The sequence below is a fragment of the Bubalus kerabau genome, chromosome 7 (genome assembly GCF_029407905.1).
Source record: "Bubalus kerabau isolate K-KA32 ecotype Philippines breed swamp buffalo chromosome 7, PCC_UOA_SB_1v2, whole genome shotgun sequence".
NCBI classification, from domain to species: domain Eukaryota; kingdom Metazoa; phylum Chordata; class Mammalia; order Artiodactyla; family Bovidae; genus Bubalus; species Bubalus kerabau.
Window position 1 is genome coordinate 93,992,278 of NC_073630.1, and position 7,904 is coordinate 94,000,181.

Sequence of the window (7,904 nt, forward strand, 5' to 3'; positions counted from 1 at the left end):
AAAGATGGTTCTCTGAATCTTCTGCTTTCATGTGGCCATTCACTATATAGTATTCTGTGACATCTCATCAATTTTTTGAGCTGTAATTTAAGTCTTTTGTTATGAATTAGGTTTTTACATATTTATGCCTATGTTCCTAAACAGATGATAAACTAGAAAATAGAGGTTATTTCTTACAGTTTCTTACATTTTCCCCCACAATACCAATTACTGTGTCATACATAATTCAGATTTTCAATCATTTTATTTTAATTTATTTTGCATCCAAACCATGGAACTCCATGGCGGCTGACAGAACTGAAAACAATATAAATCAAACTGAGAAATATTTGAATTTTTTTTGCTGGTCTAAAATTGTGAATGCTCACCCTTGACCTTAGAAAGTTCTATAAATCACTAAACAAAAAGAGAATAACAGGTAGATGGATGAGTTTTTTCACCCTTATTCTGAGTCTACATGACCTATGTTATTCAGTGGTTCCAGAAATAACTCCATCACTCAAGCAATGGAGGGGAAACTTTAAGTTATGAACAGAAAACCTTAATTAGATTAATTGCTAACAAGAAAGAGAATGATCACTGTAAGCTCAGCAAGTGAAATTGGGAGATAGAAGTCTAGCTTGATAGCAATAAAATGACACTTCAAGAGCCATGGCTTAAGTAGTCTGAGCCTCCATTCTTCTTTCTAAATCACATGGAAACCCCTGGCACAGTGAGAAACATGCAGGGTGTGATCTATGATGTCTAGGTACATATATAGAAAAACTCTAGGTTATGGCATAGCATTAGCAACAGTGGGTGTCTCTGCAGGAAAGCCTAGGCTGGGTATGAAGAAATCAGTCAGGGCTCATTAGGAGAATCAGAGCACTAGGAAAAAAAGGAAAAAGCAGATAGATATGGATATGGCTAGAGATAGAGATTGATTTCTCTGGTGGCTCAGACAGTAAATAATCTGTCTGCAATGCAGGAGATCCAGGTTTTATCCCTGGGTAGGGAAGATATCCTGCAGAAGGGATTGGCAACCCACTCCAGTATTCTTGTCTGGAAAATCGGAAGGACAGAGGACCCTTGTGGACTACAGTCCATGGGGTCACAGAGTCAGACAAGACTGATCACAGAGATAAAGATAGAGACACAGATGTAGATAAAGGTATATAGATAATGGCTTCCTTAGTGACTCGGTGGTAAAGAATCTACCTATAAATGCAGAAGACAAAGATTTGATCCCTGGGTGAGGAAGATCACCAGGAGGAGAAAGTGCAACCCACTCTAGTATTCTTGCCTGGGAAATCCCATGGAGGAGGAGGAGACTAGCGGGCTGTAGTCCGTGGGGCTGCAAAAGAATCAGACATGACTTAGTGACTAAACAACAACAAATAGATATATGTGTGTATATTTATATATGTATGAATATGTGGATACATAATTATGTATGTATATGTACATATATATAAGTACATATGTGTATTCTCCAAACACATCTAATTATATGACAAACCACTTCAGTGTTCTTGCCTTGAGAACCCTATGAACAGTATGAAAAAGCAAAAAGATATGACACTGAAAGATGAACTCCCCATGTCAGTAGGTCCCCAATATGCTACTGGAGATCAGTCAAGAAATAACTCCAGAAAGAATGAAGAGATGGAGCCAAGGCAAAAACAATGCGCAGTTGTGGATATGACTGGTGATGGAAGTAAAGATAAATGCTGTAAAGAACAACATTGCATGGGAACCTGTAATGTTAGGTCCATGAATCGAGGTAAATTGGAAGTGGTCAGAAAGGAGATGGCAAGAGTGAATATGGACATTTTAGGAATTAGTGAACTAAAATGAACTGGAATGGGTGAATTTAATTCAGATGACCATTATATCTACTACTCTGGGCAAGAATTCCTTAGAAGAAATGGAGTATCCCTCATAATCAATAAAAGAATCCAAAATGCAGTGCATGGGTGCAATCTCAAAAGGGACAGAATGATCTCTGTTCATTTCCAAGGCAAACCATTCAATATCACAATAATCCAAGTCTATGACCCAACAACTAACTAAGAAGCTGAAGTTGAATTGTTCTCTGATGACCTACAAGACTTTCTAGAGCTAACACCCAAAAAAGATGTCCTCTTCATTATAGGGGACTAGAATGCAAAAGTAGGAAGTGAAGAGATATCTGGAGTAACAGGTAAATTTGGCCTTGGAGTATAAAAGGAAGCAAAGGCTAACAGAGTTTTGCCAAGAGTATGCACTGGTCATAGCAAACACCCTCTTCCAACAACACAAGAGATGACTCAACACATTGACGTCACCATATGGCCAATATAAAAATCAGATTGATTACATCCTTTGCAGCAAAAGATGGAGAAGCTCATCAAAAACAGGACTGGGATCTGATTGTGGCTCATATCATGAACTCAAAAATTGCAAAATTCAGACTTTAATTGAAGAAAGTAGGGAAAATCACTAGAACATTCAAGTTTGACCTAAATTAAATCCCTTAAAATTACACAGTGGAAGTGACAAATAGATACAAGGGATTATATCATAGACAGAGTGTCTGAAGAACTATGGACAGAGGTTAGTGACATTGTACAGAAAGAAGTGATCAAGATCATCCCCAAGAAAAACAAATGCAAAAAGGCAAAATGGTTGTCTGAGTAGGCATTAAAATAGCTGAGAAAAGATGAGAAACTAAAGGCAAAGGAGAAAAGGAAAGATATACCTATCTGGATCCAGAGCTCCAAAGAATAGCAAGCAAAGATAAGAAAGCCTTCCTCAGTGATCAATGCAAAGAAATAGAGGAAAACAATAGAATGGGAAAGACTAGAGAGCTCTTCAAGAAAATTAGAGATACCAAGGGAACATTTCATGCAAAGAGGGGCTCAATAAAGGACAGAAACAATATGGACCTAACAGAAGCAGAAGATATTAAGAAAACGTGACAAGAATACACAAAAGAACTATACAAAAAAGATTTTCATGACCCAGATAACCATGATGGTGTGATCACTCACCTAGAGCCAGACATCCTGCAGTCCAGAGTCAAATGGACCTTAGGAAGCATCACTACAAACAAAGCTAGTGGAGGTGATGGAATTCCAACTGAAGTATTTCAAGTCCTAAAAGATGATGCTATTAAAGTGCTGTACTCAATATGCCAGCAAATTTGGAAAACTCAGTAGTGGCCACAGGACTGGAAAAGGCCAGTTTTCATTCCAATCCCAAAGAAAGGCAATGACAAGGAGTGTTCAAACTACTGCACAATTGTATTCATCTCGCATGCTAGCAAAGTAATACTCAAAATTCTCCAAGCTAGGTTTCAACAGTACATGAACTGAGAACTTCCAGATGTTCAAGTTGGATTTAGAAAAGGCAGAGGAATCATAGATCAAATTGCCAACATCGTTTAGATCATCAAAAAAGCAAGAGAGTTCCAGGAAAACATCTACTTCTGCTTTATTGACTAGGCCAATTGTCAGCTTTGACTGTGTGGATCACAACAAACTGTAGAAAATTCCTCAAGATGTGGAAATACCAGACCACCTTACCTGCCTCCTGAGAAATCTGTATGCAGGTCAAGAAGCAACAGTTAGAATCAGACATGGAAAAATGGACTGATTCAAAATTGGGAAAGGAGTATGTCGAGGCTGTATATTGTCACCCTGCTTATTTAACTTATATGCAGAGTACATCATGTAAAATGCCGGGCTGGATGAAGCGTAAGCTGGAATCAAGATTGCAGAGAGAAATAACAATAACCTCAGATATGCAGAAGACACCACCCTTATGGCATAAGTGAAGAGGAACTGAAGAGCCTCTTGGTGAAAGTGAAAGAGGAGAGTAAAAGATCTGGCTTAAAACTCAACATTCAAAAAACTAAGATCATGGAATGCGGTCCCATCACTCATAGCAAATAGATGGAGAAACAAAGGAAACAGTGTCAGACTTTATTTTCCTGGACTCCAAAATCACTGCAGATGGTGACTGCAGCCAGGAAATTAAAAGACCCTTACTCCTTGGAAAAAAAACTATGACCAACCTAGACAGCATATGAAAAAGCAAAAATATTACTTTGCCCACAAGGTCTGTCTAGTCAAAGCTATGGTTTTTCCAGTAGTCATGTATGGATGTGAGAGTTGGACCATAAAGAAAGCTGAGCACCAAAGAATTGATGCTTTTGAACTGTGGTGTTGGAGAAGACTCTTGAGAGTCCCTTGGACTGCAAGGAGATCCAACCAGTCCATCCTAAAGGAAATCAGTCTTGAATATTCATTGGAAGGACTGATGCTGAAGCTGAAGCTGAACTCCAATACTTTGGCCAATACTAATGCTAAGAGCTGACTCATTGAAAAAGACCTTGATGCTGGAAAAGATTGAAGGCAGGAGGAAGAGACGACAGAGGATGAGATAGTTGGCTGGCATCACCAACTCGATGGACATGACTTTGATCAAGCTCCAGGAGTTGGTGACGGATAGGGAAACCTGGCATGCAACAGTCCATGGGGTCTCAGCGAGTCAGACATGACTAAGCAACTGAAATGAACTGACTGATTCTTCATACATATAATTACATATGTATATTCTCCATATTTATAATTATGTGCATATATTCTCCATATATGTAATTATACACACACACAGATTGGTCACCAATATTTAACTTGGCAGTCAGAATTGAAGATGGAAGTAAGGTTTTGAAGAGTAAGAACAAGCTGGAATCTACAGGCACAATTTTGCTGGACAGACTGAAACTCTTTACCCCTGACATTTGTGCAAGGGCATCCTATAGAATTCAGAGCCCTGTGTCCCACACTTAACTCATACACATATATGTGTTTATGTACCTAGATCAAAAGTCTAAAGAGCCATTGGCAGATATGGGGAATGGGGGAGCAGTTAGAGGCCCAGGCACTGTCTCTACCAAGGATGGACATCCTCAGATCAGCAACACCCAGCACCTTGTATGAGCTGCAAAAATGCCAGACTTTCTTCTTCCTTCCATACCTCACACAGCGTCTCTCCTGGGGCCGCCCTCAGCAACAGCATGAAGAAAAGCAGATTGTGGGAAATGCAATTCAGCCTAGTCAAGTGGACAGGTTAGAAAGTCACCAAAGTTCTTTAATTTAGATTGGTTTTAAAAAATATTTTGCCAGGGGGAGGGGAGAGAGGGATAGTTAAGTTACTTAATTAAAGATTATTTTTTTTATTTTTAGAAGAAATAACTCTAAATCAGTAAACTATACCACATGAACAAGAAATCAGTCATTCTTTGCTTCCTGATATAATAAGCTAGTTTATAGACAGCACTGTACAGGTTTAAGGTGTTCAACCTAATGATTTGACTTCAACTCATCATGAAGTGATTACCTCAAGTTCAGTGAATATCCACAATTTCATAGAGATGCAAAATAAAGGAAATTTTTTTTCCTTGTGATGAGAACTCAGGATTTACACTCTTCACAGCTTCCATATACAGCATATAGCTGTGTTAATCATGTCATACGTATCATGTTGTACATGGCATACCTAGTAATTATTTATACTGTAACTGGAAGTCTATACCTTTAAGTATAGACTTAAGTTTAAGGCTGTCATGATATTGGTAACATTCAAGGCAATGATTTAGGTAAATAGGCAGAAAAAAAAATAAACAGCAATGATATGAAGGCTGGATATTTGAAAACCTCTGAAGGATCAGCTAACGGGTTGACATACCCTTTATAACTTTCCACATCTTGCATACTCAGAGGTGGGGTTCTGTGATCTTCCACCGATGCAGAATTTCTAAAGTTTCATGTCTGATATGTCTTTTACCTTATTCACCACCAAGACTTTTATCTCCAGGAAAGTGCTCATCACATTTTTACATGATTCCTTTCCCACTAATTCTGCCTTTTTAAGTCATGAACTGCCTGAAATAAATGAAAAGATCCTATATCCAAAAGAAAGAGACCCTATGTCTCTACCAACTGTTTTTTTAAATAAAAAATCAGCCTTTTGTAGAACTTAAAATAATGACACTTGTGTAAAGCCTCCCTAAGTTCTGCCCTTGATAGTACATGTTGCTGTCACTATTGTTTTTATGCAGCCCAAGTAAGTCTGAAGACAGACTCAAGGTGGGGCAGTAAGAAATACAAGCCTAATGATGAGAGGTAATCACATCCTCAGCGGTCATAAGTATCTGATACATTTGTATGGCACTGACACATTGGTATAAAGAACTTTGAAAATCAGAGTTTGCAAGCCATGGGTCAACACAGTGTTGGCCTTTAACCAAAGTTGTAAATGTTGATCTAATCCTTGGCATTTACTCCAGTCCATTCTATGGCCAATAGCCAATGAAATCGGGCTCCAGGTCCTTCATTTACATATCATTAACCTTGTAACAGAAGCTTCCCCAGTGGCTCAGCCATAAAGAATCCACCTGCAATGCAGGTGTCATAGGAGACACAGGTTCAATCCCTGGGTCGGGCAGATCCCCTGGAGGAGGGCATGGCAACCCACTCCAGTATTCTTGCCTGGAGAATATCTGTGGATGGAGGAGACTGGTAGGCTACAGTCCATAGGGTTGCTAAGAGTCGGACACAACTGAAGTGACTTAGCACACAAGCATGCAACCCACCTCTTGACAGGGAGCAAAGTGCTAAGCACTTATATGCACTATTTAACTTTACCTCACACCAACCGGTGAGGTACTGATAATTATTATCTCTGTTCCACTAATGAAGAGAGGGCTTGAATAACTTGCCAAAGACCTGTCTGATTCCCAAGCACAAATATAACTACATCCTATAGCATCCAATCCTCATCTAGCTCCATTCATGATCACAACCTAGGACCTTCTTTGACCCAATAATAACAGCGCATATTTACAAAGCACTGACCTGTAACAGACGTGCATCTAAATGATTTAGGACATTATAATCATTTAATCTTTGCAGTCATCACACGAGATACAGACTAGCAGCATTATATGCGGCTATACCATGAGATATAGATGAGCAGCATTATATACAAAAGGAGAGTGAGGCCAAATGAAGTTCCTTTAGTGAGAAAAAAGAGAAAGGATTTGAGCCCTGTTCTGTGACAAGAAGGAAGAATTCAGATTCTGAGGTTGGTTCAAATTCCAGTGCTGCCACCTTCTACCTCTTGAGTTCAAGGTAAAATAAGACACTCCAAGCCCACCCACTTAGCCACTGAGCTTCAAGAGGCTTTATCTCTTTAAACATTTATTTATTTATTTTGTTGTGCTGGGCCTTGATTGTGGTAACACTGGATCTTTGTTGGGGCTTGTGGGCTCTCTAGTTACAGTGAGCAAGCTTAGATGCCCTGCATCATGTGGGATCTTATTTCTTGATCAGAGATAAAACCCACCCCCTGCATTGCAAATCAGATCTTAAGCACTGGACCACCAAGTAAGTCCCAAGCTGCATTATTCCTTATTCTCATTACATTGAATTACCTCACACTTTTGGTCTTCTCTAATTTGGCAGTCTGCTCTCGCCTTTGTTCTTATCAAATTTTTTTGGTTTTTCTTATTTGACCCATTACACACTCTACGAACTTTGACTGGCAGCCAGTCTCCAGCTTTAAAGACATTCCTGATGACTATGGACAATATACTCCACTTTAGAACCCAAGGACCCCAAGCCTGGATCTGGTCCCTGCAGCTTCATAAAGGGGTTTAAGACATAGGCCAGGCCAAACTTCTCTCTCTAACTCTTCTCCAAGCACCCTCATGCTGCCCCCTAGGATCCCAGGACCCCACTGGGAAACGTTCCCAAGGCCAATTCCCTCTTATCAGAACTTACAAGTCAATTTCCTCTGACTTACTACAAATAGATTCATCCTGGTGTGTAGAGTCATGCTGTCTGAAAAGTTAAAGCTAGCCAAAATACGAATCTGGG